This window comes from Phyllostomus hastatus, unplaced genomic scaffold (genome assembly GCF_019186645.2).
Source record: "Phyllostomus hastatus isolate PE091 unplaced genomic scaffold, TTU_PhHast_1.1 phas_scaffold_501, whole genome shotgun sequence".
In the NCBI taxonomy this organism is placed as follows: Eukaryota; Metazoa; Chordata; class Mammalia; order Chiroptera; family Phyllostomidae; genus Phyllostomus; species Phyllostomus hastatus.
This window is the reverse complement of record NW_025334033.1, coordinates 42926798-42941871: the sequence shown is the minus strand read 5'-3', so window position 1 is coordinate 42941871 and position 15074 is coordinate 42926798. Positions and strand designations below refer to the sequence as shown.

At 39.2% G+C, this 15074-nt stretch overlaps 1 protein-coding gene and 1 non-coding gene across 8 annotated transcripts in view; one reads left to right on the top strand and one right to left on the bottom strand.

Moving 5' to 3' along the window:
- SYNE2 (spectrin repeat containing nuclear envelope protein 2) overlaps window positions 1-15074 on the bottom strand; it is a 289942-nt gene that overhangs the window by 256223 nt on the left and 18645 nt on the right. The window lies entirely within an intron of this gene.
- LOC123809094 lies at window positions 3792-3927 on the top strand. Its single transcript, XR_006783953.1, has one exon. It is a non-coding gene; the product is annotated as a U4 spliceosomal RNA (small nuclear RNA).

The following is a 15074-nucleotide window of genomic DNA, read 5'->3' as shown; positions in this document are numbered from 1 at the left end:
AAGTGTTACAGTGAGAGTAGGATTTAAGCTAGACGAAGAGTATCTGAATCAGTGATTTTGAAGATGGTACATCTCCTGGTAAGACAAAGTTCCATTTTGGGGTCTGAGAAACTTTTTAAAAATGTTTACCTCGATTGATTCCATAAAGAATCTGTGGTTTGCAAAACACATGGACAGTTCTGGATGAAAATGCTGAGAAGTTTGGGTGGGAGAGAGGATTTAGGGAGCTCTCATCGGACGACCTCATTTTTATCAGGAAAATAATAAGTGAGGTTATTATCTCTTGGGAGCACAGGGAGCCAGGGTACACAGGGCCCTTAAAAAGCAAACAGTGCTTAGAATGGGTAAGAGTCAAGAACCTGAACCAATCAACCAGGGAGACACAAAGGGAGTTGGAGGGCAGCGACTACGATCAGCGCTGGCTACAAAGAAACCCAAACCACATTTTGGGTGCAAGGTTTTCCCTGGTGGCATCTGCATCTGGCTGACGCTCAGGCAGGATCATCAACTGTTGGTGAGTTAATTAATTTCCACCAACTGAAAAATGCCCTAAATTGCACATGAACACAAGGAGACATGGTCAAGAATGTCTGTGGCAGAACTGTCTGTAACAGAAAAAAGTGAAAATATTCGAATCCCATTGGTAGGAGAAAGGATAAACTGTGGGTGCTTGACTCAGACAAGGGAAAACTATTCTACACCTAAAACGAAAGGACAACCAATATCAGCAAGGTAATACTATCAAAACTATAAAGTTGGAGGGGGGAGCAGTACAAAATGACTGACATACTATGACGTCATGTATGTACTTTACATAAATTTTAAACACAAACACATACATATGTGGTAAAAATCAAAAATAGCCCTGGCTAGTATGGCTCAGTGGATTGAGCACCAGACTGTGAAGCAAAGGGTCTCTGGTTCGATTCTGTCAGGGCACATGCCTGGGCTGCAGGCCACGTCCCCAGTGGGAGGTGCATGAGAGGCAAACACACATTAATGTTTCTCTACCTCCCATTCTCCCTCCCTTCCCCTCTCTCTAAAAATAAGTAAATAAAATCTTTTTAAAAAGTAAAAACAACCATAAAGGTGGTCAGGAATAAACCTCACCAATTTCAGAAGGGATGGGACTTCAGCCCAATAATGAATGTTTTCTTTCTACTATGAATTTAACACCTAAGTAAAGTACAAAAAGGATGTTTAAAATACTCAATTTTAACACTTTAAAATCATAACAGAATTCTACTTAAATTAGGGAAGAAAGATGAAATGGTAGAAAGAGCCGTAGACTTAGAGTTGGAAGCACTGGCTTTAGTCTCAGCTCTGCCACCGACCAACCACACAGCCTTGTAAAATCATCAGCTTCTCCAAGGTCCCATTTCCTCATCTGTGAAATGAGGGTAACGATTTTGTCTGAGCCAACTCATAGACTTTCATGTTCCCAAAAAAGTAACCCAAATTTCTCTTCTGCGCATTGAAAAACACTAGATTACAAGAAATAATATTCATGGAGAAATGCCTGAAAGACTGAGTCCGCCCACTCCTGGATGTTGTCTTTGGATCCCGTGCAGCCATCAGGGAGCTGTGAACCTGAACTGCACTGATTATCCCCTCAGAAAACTGCTTTGATTACAGTGCATGCTGGTGTAATCCTGTAAGCCTTACCGAGCAGGTTGTTCTAGGAGACAGTCTCCGGTGTACTTCTTCCACAAGAGTTCAGGAGTACAGTCCATAGGCCACACAGTGTTCTTTTATGAGAACGTGCTATGGAAAATTCTCTCAGCCTCAGAACCAGGAAAAACTGTGATCCTGAGCATTTACTGTTTTAATCTAACAACCATGTTATTTTTATAAACAAAGTTTCCCTCTCTGTTTCTCCTTTTTGGCTGGGATAGCCCAGCTCTAGCAACTACAAATGACTTGAGGGAAAACAAGTTGCTTTCGTACTGTCTTTATCTATCTACCCTTATTTTTTTCTCCACTGCAATGTCCCCATCTATTTTTTTTATTCTACTGAATTTTATGTTTCTCTATAAACACGTCGAACATTCTCTAGAGTAAGGGAAGATGCAAATAAGTGAGTTTAATTAACTCAGACTTTCTGTATGGACGAGATAACAGGTAGCATGCAGAAAATAATGAAATACCAATGTAAAAACTTACTATTGGAAAATGAAAGTTGATATATACTTTCAGTAAATGAGATTTATAAATATTTCTCAATGTCAAGTCACCTGAAGACATCTAGCTTCCAGTTCTAAGCTCTAGAAAGAAACCCAATTTTTAGACAACATGTGGAAGCACACTTAAAACATGACGAGTGACTCTGCATGCTACTTTATCACTTCTGCCAGTATGTTTGCCTGCCCCCTCTTCTTGTACTCAGTGCATGCCACCTGTAGCCTCATTCCCATGGAGACCTTGAATCCATGGAGTCTTGCCTAGAAACAATGGATTAACAGTGCCTCCAGTGGGGTGTGGAACAGCAAGAGGGAGAGTGAGAAGGTACTGAAGGGCATAACAAATTGCCTTATCATTTTTCATAAGAAAAATATATTCCTAAGAATTCTTTGCACTTAAGAATATATATTTTTAATGATACACACAACTTGTAAATATATTCTGACTCTGCCTGTCCCTGATCTCCTCCCCATCCCCTGCTCTTCAACCTCCTCTCTCTTGTTGATTGGCAGCCCAGGCCCTGCAGGGTATTTTTCTCTCTCTCTGCCCCAGCCCCTTCCCATTACAGCAGGGCAAATACAAATCAAGTATTCCATAAAAATGCCAGCTCACTACAATGAAAAGAAGCCACCTTTAACACCACACACATCTTCAAAAAGCTGTTAAAATCATTCTATCTTACACGAATTGCTTATACTTTCCAAATAATGAATAGAAGTAATTAGGTCAGCTTGCCATGCAGTAAATTGGCTTTAGCAGAATTGACCTTCTTCCCCAAAGAAGTTATCTCTGGTCCCCACTCCGGGAATAACCCCAGCCCTGTACCCCAGCCAAGCTGGGTGGAGCCCTGACTCCCATCACCCAGTTCCTGTTTGCTCCTTCCTGGCATTTCACACTGGAATATACTGTAAACATCCTGGCATCAATTTAGAGGCTGCAGCTCCTGAATGCCAATTTGAAATACCAGCTAACATGGAGAAACCCATTCCTTAGCAGCTCCATCAATAAGCCCACCTGTCCCTTTGGAGCAGATGCCTTGGCCCTGGGTCTTCTTCAGATTCTAGACAGTGAGCTCTATGTCTGTCTGCTGTTGCATCCTTATGATCTAGCATACTGCATGGCACAAAGTAAGTACATAATAAATGTGTGAGAGAAGATTAAAAGTGAATAGATGAAAAAATTAGCAATGCTGTTGAGGCAGCTCCCTAATTGTTTTTCTTTTTCTTTTTCTTTTTGGAATTTAGTGCTAGAAAATACTTCATTTCTTTGGAGAAACAGGTTGGGTTTTTGTTGTTTTTGTTGTTGTTTTCCTTTCTAAAAATAAGAACCACATAATTAATTTTTGTTTTTCACTTTGGCTATGAAGAAACACAGAGCAAACTCTGAGGTCAAACTATAGCAGTTATGTATGTCCTCATGATGTTTGTTTTCCCCTGGCTTTTGTCCTTTTTTTTTTTGTTTTTATTTTTTATTGACATATCACACCTGACCATTTCCATATTTGTTGAGGTCATCTTAAATCTTTTTACTTTATTCAAAAGTGAGAAATAAGCAAATTAAAGAACCTAAATGAATAAATAAGCAAACCAAAATTCAGAAAGTACACTTTAAGCTTTGCACAGTGGCAGTATCATAGCCAATGAGGTTTATCTGAGGCACAATTATTGCTGATTGAAAACTTTTCTCAGAAAGTACACTTTACAAGGACATTTTTATACACATATAAGTAAAAATAATTTTGAAATTCAGGACTTCCCAAGTCACCAATTTTTTAAAGGACAGTTACAATTTCCTTCTTAAATATCCCCACTTCGATTGTTCCCTTTTCTTCCATTTTTGACAAGAATTTTCTTTTCCTCACAAATGGCCAGACTTCTTGGCTATGGGACACTGAATTGAGCTCAAATTGTCTTCCTATATGTATTTAAGGTAAAAATGTCTTTTTCTATTTGTAATGACTTTTTCCTTTGGGTTTTCAAGGTTTCAGAGGAACTTTGATCCCAGACTATTCTGGGGAAAAAAGGAGGATTGAGGGAATGGAGAAATCCTGAACAAAGTTGAACTACTGAGCTGTGGTCAAAATAGTTGCATGTATGCCCTGGCTAGTGTGGCTCAGTGGATTGAGCACTGCCCTGTGAACCAAAGGGTCACAGGTTCAATTCCCAGTCTAAGGCACATGCCTGGGTTGCGAGCCCGGTCCCCTGTTGGGGGTGCATGAAACGCAACCACGTGTTGATGTTTCTTCCCCCGTCTCTCTCCCTTTCCCTCTGTCTAAAAATAAATAAATAAAGTCTTAACAAAACAAACAAAACAAAACCTTGTTAAAAAAAAGTTGCATGTACATCAGCAAAATTCTTAGGACAGAAAGACTGAAATGTTTGAGAAACATCTATAAAACTTGCTGTGATTATAAGTATTTTTGCCAAGTGTTTCAAGCAACATTAACTGTACAAGCATTTTTTACACATTTCTGTTGGGTAGCATTTCCCCACTGATGAAGGATTAGTTGTTAAAATTCCAAACACTAGTCTCTCCAAAATATTTAAAAGAAATATTTCTATATTTGAAATGTCTGCCAACAAATACAACAGCCAAAATATGTTGGCTGTTAAGATGAGAAATTTGTTTCTGAAACGTACTATTTCTTTAGAATAATATTTGCCCATTTCAGTAGCAGCTGCAGAAATGCTTTCACACTCAAATTAATTTACTATTAAAAACGGGCAAAGGAAGAGTGATTTGCTTTTTCCTTTTGGCCTGCACTGCTATAATTGACCCAAATTACACGCGCCTTTATCAACAGATGCACCAGCTGCTGCTTGGCCAGGTAACCCAGTCTTTGTCTTGAACCATGTTCACTTAGAGATGAAATTAGCAAAGGCACCCTTTTTCAGGTAAGGGTCCGTTTTGTCTTACAACAACCATGGGCCACTACAGTGCTCAATCACATGTATATAGTTGCTAAGTTTCTCAATTTAGAAGCTTTCTGACCCAATGTTATTCTAATACTCAGTCTCAAGATAAATACAAAAACAGGAACCAAATTTGAGGAGAGTTGAGAGCCCTGGATGAGACCATATTAATTCATTCACTTAACAAATATTGGTTGAATGCTTAATGCTTGCCAGGCAATGTAGCAGGCACTGGGGATACAATGATAAGTAAGAAGGAAAGGTTTCCCAGACACACAAACAGGGTGCTTGAGAAGCTTAAATAACAATAACTGATCACCTGAGGGAATCCGAAAAAGCAAAAAGCTTGTCATAACAGGCATAAATAGAAAAGGAGCAATTTTTAACTTCCTACTCTCAAGGTTTTCCTGCTAAAGCAGACAGAATCTAGCAAATGTAAACTGGTAGAGAAGAACACTGGCCAGGGCAAGTAAATCCTGTCAAATTATAAACCATGAATAAGGGCAAAAATTAGTGGGTTCATCCAATCTGCCACCACAACAGAGCCAAGGGTTAGGAAATGGGTCCAGGTATTTTTAGAGGGTGGAAAAAAATCCTTTAAATCAAAATTGCTCATTCTGTAAATATAAAAGGCTGAACTATAGTCCAAATTTATTTTCTACAAAATGGAATATACATTTTAATTACTTTTAAGAGGATTTGTACTATAAGAGTAATATTTATTAAAGTAATTTTTAATTACTTTACTGTCATTCAATTAGTTGTCTGCATTTTGCCCCCACCACTCGCCTCTACCCCAACTAATCCCACCCTATTAAAGTAATTTTTAATGTTACAGAAAATTTAAAAATTGAATAAAAGCTACCCAAAGCCCCACCATCCAAATACCATCATTCCTAACACTATGGTGAATTTTTAGAATATTTCTATCTCTAATATAGGTTTTTTATTTTGTTTGTTCAGAGTTGTAATTATACCACAAATAATTTTTATTCTGCTAAATACTAAACATCAGCATTTTCACATTATTAGTCTGCAAAAACATTTTAATATCTGTACTATATATAGCTTGATGGTCATAAAAATTTGAATTGGTCTATCTTAAAATTGTAAAAATTAGCCCTGACTGGCCTAGCTCAGTGGATTGAGCATGGACTGCAAACCAAAGGGTCACCAGTTCTATTCCTAGTCAGGGCACATGCCTGGGTTGCGGGCCAGGTCCCCATCTGGGGCCATATGAGAGGCAACCACACACTGATATTTCTCTTTCTCCCTCCCCTCCCTCTCTAAAAATAAACAAAATTCTTTTTTAAAAATTGTAAAAATAAAACAGAAGAAAAGGTGTCCTGTTATGGTTTATCCTTCAATCGTTTACTGTTACTAATTTACCCATAGAGCATTAATGTACAGCTTGTGTGCCTCAGGCACTGTGCAGGGTGGTCAGCAAGATAATCAATCCTTGGAATAATGGTCTCCAAAACAAGGAAACATTCCCTCACTTTATTTGATTCCTGGCCATTGTTACCACTGTGCTTCAGCTCTGTTCTGTGCAGATTAAATTAAATAATTGAGTTATACTATGAGAGTAATTTCTAGTAGGGCAGGAATGGTCAATGGGCAGCAGAAACAAGAACCCAGACTCATCTGAGCTGGAACACAACCGAATCCAGCCTCAGGAGCCCTGCCCACGGGGAGAGAAGCAAGGACCAGCACACGCAGGCTGCGCACTGGCTTCCAGGCACTGGCAGTGCTTCCCACGCAGGCCTGGGTTGCCCAAGATGCACTAAGTCTAGTGTGGGGAGCTGAACGGCGGTGTGAGGAGGCAATGGCATGGCACAGAATTAATCCTGGACTACGGTATAATAGACCTGAGTTCTAGTCCTGGTTCTGGCCCAAGCGCAGAGAATGCATTTGACATATCTGAACTCTAAACTTTCTCATCCATAACATAAGGATGGAGCCAGACATTCTCTAAGAGTCCTTCCAGCTAAATAAATCTGATGTTATGATGCTATAAAGAGTAGGGCTCACAGTCCCCAAAAGTATCAAAACCAACCATCTTACCACTTTCTATGCACTATTTCAGAAACCAGGAATGAAGGAAAAACAGCCCCTTGGTGCTCTAGAAGTTATATATCTTCCGGGTCAGTTACTGAGCTATTCTGAGTTGTGATCAATCTCCAGTCTGGCTGGCAGTACCAATGAGGACAGAGCGGGGGTCTGAGCCTCTGGGTCATCCTGAAGGACAATCAGCTGTGTTCTCTTCTATGACCACAAGTACCACCTCCCTCATGGACCCACAGAGAGTATCTGACCTGACCAAACCTGCCTTCTAAAGTTCAAAGTATTGCCTCATGTGACTATAAGTCACACTCTCGTCCTACGACATTCTCTGACAATATGGAAACTAAAGGATAAAACATCTGTATTATTCAAAACTTATTTCCATTTCTTTCTCAAAATGATAATTATTTCCATGCTGTTAGGGTTTTCTTTATAAATTCTTTAATAATGAGAGAATAGTCCGTATCATCTAAAAAACACAAAATTAATAAGACTACCTCAGTAAGTATAAAATATTTTGTCAATTTGACACCTACCTACAAAATATAAAATGAATATATATCCAGTAAGTAAACAAACTTTGCACGTAATAATTGACTTTTCATCTAATAATCATACAAGGTATTTTTTAAAATATATTTTCAATTACAGTTTACATTGAATATTATTTTGTATTAGTTTTAGGTGTACAGTGTATATAGTTAGACAATCATATACTTTACAAAGTGTTCCCCTCGGTATGTCCAGTACCCACCTGGCCCCACACAACTCACAATGTATTTTTTTTTTAATTTTCTTTAGTGATTTTAGAGAGGAAGAAAGATAGACAAAAACATTGATTTGTTGTTCTACTTATTTGATTTTTTTAATTTTTATTTATTGATTTTGAGAGAGAGAGAGAAACATCAATTTGTTGTACTACTTATTTATGTATTCATTGGTTGTTTCTTGTATGTGCCCTGACCAGAGATCAAACCCACAGCCATAATGTATCAGGATGACATTCTGACCAACTGAGCTACCTGACCAGGGCACACAGTGTATTCTTAAAATCAAAGAGTTAGGTAGTCTATTCTACTTAACTCTTGAAATCAAAGTCTATGATTTTTTTAAAGGAAGAAAATTCGTATCATAAACAAGTGGACAACAGAGCATGCATTCTACCCTGCCTTATGAGTTACTCTTACCAAAAAAATAAATTAATAAAAAAAAATCCTTACTTAATCTGGAGATAATGAGGCCAACACCAACAATAACAAAAACTACCAACAGCTCACAATTACCCAAGCACACGCATTCCTTCTGGTGTGTTAGCCACAGTCCCCTCCCTCAGCCAAGTACATTAAACAGAGGTGATGAGTTTGCGTGTGCCTTCTTCTACAGCAGCATCCCACAAAGTAAATGATACTGAACACAAGAAATGACCGTGTGAACAGCTTCATAGGTAACTGAAAGATATAAAAAGTTTCCTCTAAAAACCAAACCAAGTTCTCACACATATGAACTGACAACTCATGAAAGAGGAAATATAAATATTAAACAAACACATGCAAAAATGTTTACCTCCCTAGTACACAAAGAAACCGATAAACTCTACACTATATACACAATAACCATTTTGGAAATCAATATGGTGATATGTAACTTGTATCATAAAGATGCACATACAGCCCTGGCTGGCGTAGCTCAGTGGATTGAGCACAGGCTGCGAACCAAAGCATCGCAGGTTTGATTCCCAGCCAGGGCACATGCCTGGGTTGCAGGCCATGGCCCCCAGCAACCGCACATTAATGTTTCTCTCTCTCTCTTTCTCCCTCCCTTCCCTCTCTAAAAATAAATAAGTAAATAAAAAAAGAGTATTTATGTAATAGAAACTGATCTATATTTAAAAAAAAAGATGCACATACAATTTGGTTCAGTAATCTCACTCTCGCGAATATATCCTAAAAAGTACTTTGTTAGAAACATGAAGATACATACACAGACAGACACACACATATGTATACATATGAATCCTCAATGTTGGAATGCTGTGCAAAATTTCATCAGTGTACATCAGTGTGAAAAAAAAGGTTTTAGTCAAAACAAAACCAATCATCATAAAGTCTATGAAAAATATTAAATAAGAAAATACTAAGAGGCCCTGGCTGGGTTGCTCTGTTGATCAGAGCATCATCCGGATACGCCAAGGTTGCAGGTTCAGTCCTCAGTCAGGCTCACACAAGAAGCAACCAATGAATGCGTAAATAAGTAAAACAACAAATTCTCTCTCTTTTTCTCTCTCTCCACCCACCCACTTCCTCTCCCTCTAAAATAAACATTTTTTTTAAAAATTTGAACTAATAATAACAACACAAATGTTTATGTTCAATAGGAATGTAACTATATCAGTATGTGTATATATACATGGACAAACACTAAAAGATAAAGTGCAAAAATAAAAACTTGTCAGGGAGCAATTTTCAACCTTTTAATTTTCATCTCATGGCACATGTAAACTAATTACTAAAATTCTGCAGCACATCAAAAAAAATGTTTTGCTGCTCTGACCAAATAAAGGTATAATTTTGATTCATTCACACCAGACAGCTATTGTCGTGTTGGCTGTTGTCTTTTTTTTACTTGCCTTATCTAAGGGAAGAGAGGCGAGTGCCCCTGACTAAATAGTCAGGTAGTGCCTGGTTTTAAAATTCTTGTGGCACGCCAGTTGAAAATTGCTATTAGAGTGATGCAACTTACGGAATTTTCAAGCAAAATGTTCAAGCATTATTGCTACCTCATCTTCTAAATGAAACATATGTAACCCACACCATTTTTAAAAAACTACTTAATGTCAACCTTTGCCACATTCCTTCCACCAGTAAAAATAAAATACATAAAATTTAAAGATTGTTATCTAAAAAAATAATAACCAGTTAAGAAAACACTCCCTTAAGAATGTGATTTGTGATTAATAAAAATACTAATAATAAACTGAAGTCTTTCAGGGCACCTGGGATGTCCATCACTGGTCAGCCCTACAAACCTAAGAATTCCCACAATAACCTTTCCTAGTTTGTTGAATTCTTCTGTGCTGCTTTTTCACACAAACTGAAGAACCTCATCGTGTGGCATTTGTAAAATATGCTATCTGTGGAGCACTAAAGGGAAAACAAAGAAATATTTTTGCCTTCTGTTGCTCATTTATCGGAAGACATTTCACTTTCCTCCTTTGTCTGAGACCTTGGAAGGTGAACTTTGCATGCCCCTCATTGCTCAGTGCAGTTACATATTATCATGCTCCCTTTTCTCTCTGCGCACAATTAACTGTCTATGTCAAAATGGCTTCTCCACCTTCCCTTCCAGAAAACACCAGCCCCCTGGAGAGTCATTCTTGGAAGAAAGGAAAGCTAACACTATGGAACTGTCAGAATTCAGGGGATGGAGACCCTCTGCGGGCTCTGCTAGCGGGCGTCACCCAGATTTGTAGCAGGGATCTCTGGGACTCGGCCACCTCCTTCCTTACGTGCAGTTCAGCGTTCACTGGGGCTGATGGCAGGTGGCCTCTCAACTGCAGAAGTTAATTTTAGAGGTGTTGGGTCTCCTTTCCCTGCCTGATAGGGGAGACATATATGCAACAAGAAAAATACTTTTAATCTTCTGATAAAACTAGCATGAAGGGAGGCTTCTCCATATCTTTTATTATTGAGACAAATTAACCCTAACTCAGTTTTTCCCATTACAGTCATCTCGGTTTACGAGGCAATAGGATTCTAAACTCTTTAGTGTCTTTCAGGTACAGAACAGACTTCTCTTACCTGCATTCCTTCCCTTGATGGAGGACAAGGTCATTGTTTCTCCAAGTTTATTACTCCTATATAAGCAAAAGACCCAAAGGTTCTGTGGGAAGGCTCGCGAGCTCCCTGGTCTAAAGTCAGGGACTTCCATCACTCCTGAAGTAACAGAACGCTCCATGCTCTACAACCCTTAGCTAGAGACCAAAGAAAGGCCTTTTCCCCTTAGGTTTCCCTTAGGTTGCACTTTGGGCATTGCCGAAAATGCAAGGATTCTGTTATTACCTGCATATTATTTTCTTCACATCTATCAATTCATTCTGTCCCTAATGCTAAATAAGATTCCTCCAGGATTTGGGCCTTTCATATGTTAAAAGAACCAACAACGTGTACTGAGCAAATGAAGCACACTGCACTATTTAGCAGGTTGGGACAGAGACTTAAGAGTTATGCCTAAATTTTCCTGATTGCTGCTTTAATAAGGGTCTTCCACAGCAGAAACTGAATGGCCAGACATCCAGGGGGAATGGGTATCAGCAAATCATTATCTTAATTTCTGTTTAGCCACAAATATAAGAGCTATTAACAGACTTGTCTACACATCTAAGCAATCCTCCTACCCCAAACCTCCCACACTCCCACCATGGGGTTGTGCGTCGCCCCCGTGAAGGATGCTCCTGGAGCTGCAGGCCCAGTGGGTAGTGTGGGTGTATCAGGTACAGACCAATGAGATCTAGACATGCTGGGCCCACAGGGTAAAGGGTCACAGTCATGTGACCACAAGTGCCAATTCATATTTACCCATTCATTGTCCAAAGAAAACCAAGTATGCCAATTCAATGGCCCATCCTGTAAAATGCTGAAAGCTACAACTTGAGGCAGTGGTAAATGACATGGTTAGGGAAACACAGAAAAGAGGTAAACACAGAAAATAAGAAAGCAAAGGAAGTCCTGGCCAGGTGGCTCACTTGGTTGGAGCATCATCCTGTACACCAAAAGGTTGTGAGTTCAATTCCCGGTCAAGGCACATGCCTGAGTTGTGGGTTTGATTCTCACATCAGGGCACATACAGGAGGTAAACAATTGTGTTTCTCTCTCACATTGATGTTTTTCCCTCTCCCTACCTCTCTGTCTAAAATTAATAGACATATCCTTGGGTGAGTATTTTTTTAAAAAGAAAGCAAAGGGATACATATGAAGGAAAACAAAACCACATTAGTTATGAAACATAAAACATGCCTTTTTGACTCTGAACATCAGTGGTAAATATCAAGCTCCAGTCAGTGGCTTTTAACGACACCATGATTAGCCCAGCAAATCAGAGCTGTGACTTTATACCCGGGTAGCTCTTCCGAAGCAGTCTGTAATTCTATTCCAACCCCAACAGTTTGTAAAGTTAGTTCTTCTTTCTACTCCCATGGTTTCCTTCATCTCTATTGAGGCAAAGTATGAATGTAGATAACCAAATCAATTACCTCTAAGCAGGAAAAATAGGAACTCTCAGAAACCTCATTTGTACAAATCCTTCCTCAAAATTCTCCTGCCAAATTTTTAACCTACTGACTTACTGTGAGTGGTAATAAAAAGCAAAGTTTTGGTTATGAATCATAGTTCCTATTTTGACTACACTTCTAAGTTATAGAGCTTCCATTTTTTCCTTCAAGTTGCACGGGCCTGCTATTTTTATATGTGAAAACAGCCATCGTGCACCTATTTCTCTCCCTGAGGGCTTCCCATAATGTATTTATAGGCCTGGAAGTTTTCCAAACCCAAACAATTTACTGTGCTATTTTTCATGTCTGACAATTTTGGTTTTGCTTTTATCTTATCCTAAGGGAAAATCAATTGCCCAGCAAATTAATGTATCCCTCATCCTTTCATCCTTAAAGACCAATGATCAAACTGATTTAGGTCTCAATTGGTCTATTTCTGGCTCTGAGTGAATGTTAATCCTCAATAACAGGTTCCTTGGACTAAGTTACAGACTGGGCACCCAGGGATAGTGCTTCTGATCCACTTTTCTCGAACTGATTCCCCGGGAGGCCTTGAACAAGTCACTCACTATATTATCTTAGTTTCTCTGACCATAAAAGATGATTATTACCAAGCAGTCAAAGGGATATATTTTGTTATTTTTTTAATTAAGAAATAATTAAAATACAATGGTATCCACTACTGCAATTAAATAGGCTTTAAGCAATCAGCTTAATCCATAGCCAGCCAATCTACAGCTGTAACTCCATAAAACAGCCTAGCACACGTAGGAAGTAGGAACCAAGGAAAATATAGGCTACAGTAGCACTCATAATGAGATGCATTTTCCTGAATCCCTGGACTCAGTATACAAGCAGGAGCTACTAGAGCCACTTGAGCACCTGCAGCCGCAGAACCGGGACTTTGGGCAATCTCATTACCCAGGGTCCCATCAGGGCCTGCAGGGCTCTGTGAGGACTCAAGCACATCATGGTTGCCGGAACCACCCCAGAGATTTGAATGAGATCAAGTCCTTAGAGGCTCAGAGTCTACCAAAGAGGCATCCACACTGGGAATATTTGGGGAATCCAGGTCCCTAGGCATGAGCCCCCTTATGAAATCTTATTGCAGAGAAGGAAGAAGGAACATTCAAAAAATGAGACATTTTAGATTTATAAGGTCAACCCAAAGCAAATTCTTGGGACTGGCTTAGGGGGGGAAAAAGTAAGACCCTCAGGTCCATCATAGTTTAAACCAGAATCACTGGGACCATCCTGGTCCACAGACCTCCCTAGGACATGGAAAAGGGTAAACTGGGGAGTCTTCTAAGATATACCCTTTTGCAACAGGCACTTTGACCAGAGGCCTCTGGCATGGTCTGGGGGCTCTGGGACCCTGGAGAGGGTGTAAGCCGGCTCTTCTACCTCGGAAGCCAAGCATCACCTTGGTAACACAATGGTAGTCCCTCAAATGCACCTGCTTAGAAATTGGTGCCAAAAAAAAGAAAAGAACAATTTACTGGAGGTATTAACATTTTGAAAGTTTTACTTATTATTGTTTAAGATATGAGGAGGTTTCTCCCCATGTTCTGGCTGCTGTGTATTTCTTAACTCACTCAATTTTCTTTACTATTCTGTTCACCTAAATCAGAGTCTTTTCACATCACCAGTCCCATGGTGCAATGTCCCATAAAGGTCTGTCGTTCCACAAACGCAGGCGACAGCTTGAGTGCACTGGCCCAGTAACGTCACCACACCTCCTCCTCTGCCCCAAGCTCAACTTCCCATTAAAAAAAGGAAGTGATGGGTCTGGAAGAGAGCCTTAAGTGGGTGTCGTTGTTATTGAGAACCTTTAAATAGACTTTTGTGTCCGTAAAGGGTTTGGGGTTCTGCTCACAAAGATCCTGTGGGATGGGCAGTGCTGCTAGCCTGAGCTTTGATATTTATGTGTCCTGTGCTACATTATTACTGGAAAATGGGGCTCATAAAGTAAAAACTACACCCCAAAAATGAAATTGATTCTTTAAAAATAAAAAAAAAACTTGAAAGAATTCTTTTCATTCATGTGATTATGAAAATCAAAATTAATTTGGATGGTCCTAGCCAGTTGACTAGGTTGGTTGAAGCATCATCCCTTACACTAAAAGATTTCAAGTTCAGTTGTGGATCAGGGCACATACCTAGGCTGCAGGTAGATCCTTGGTCAGGGCCCACACGGGTGGCAACTGATTGATGTTTCTCTCTCACACTGATGCTTCTCTCTTTCTCTCCCTTTCTCTCCAAAATCAGTAAGCATATATACTCAGGTGAGAGGTGTTTTTTTTTTTAAGAGAGAACATATTTTTCTAAAAATAAATTTAGATGAACCATCTCTAAGGACCATCTACTAGAGTGTTAACGTCATGCCTTTTGCACTAACAAAATTTCTTTAGACACTTTTCCCCCTTGACATTTTTTATCTTCTGTGTCATTAAATCAGTTTTATATGGCAAGACATGCAAGGAAAAGGAGAATTTCAGAACAACTGTTGTAATATTAATTTTGACTAAGCAAATACAGAAAGTTAAAATGAAAAATACAGCTTGCTTTCAAATGGTTACATATTGCTAATTCTTCTAGTAAGATTTTTGTTTTCACTTTGGGATTAAAGTCCATGGTTTTTGTTTCTTAAA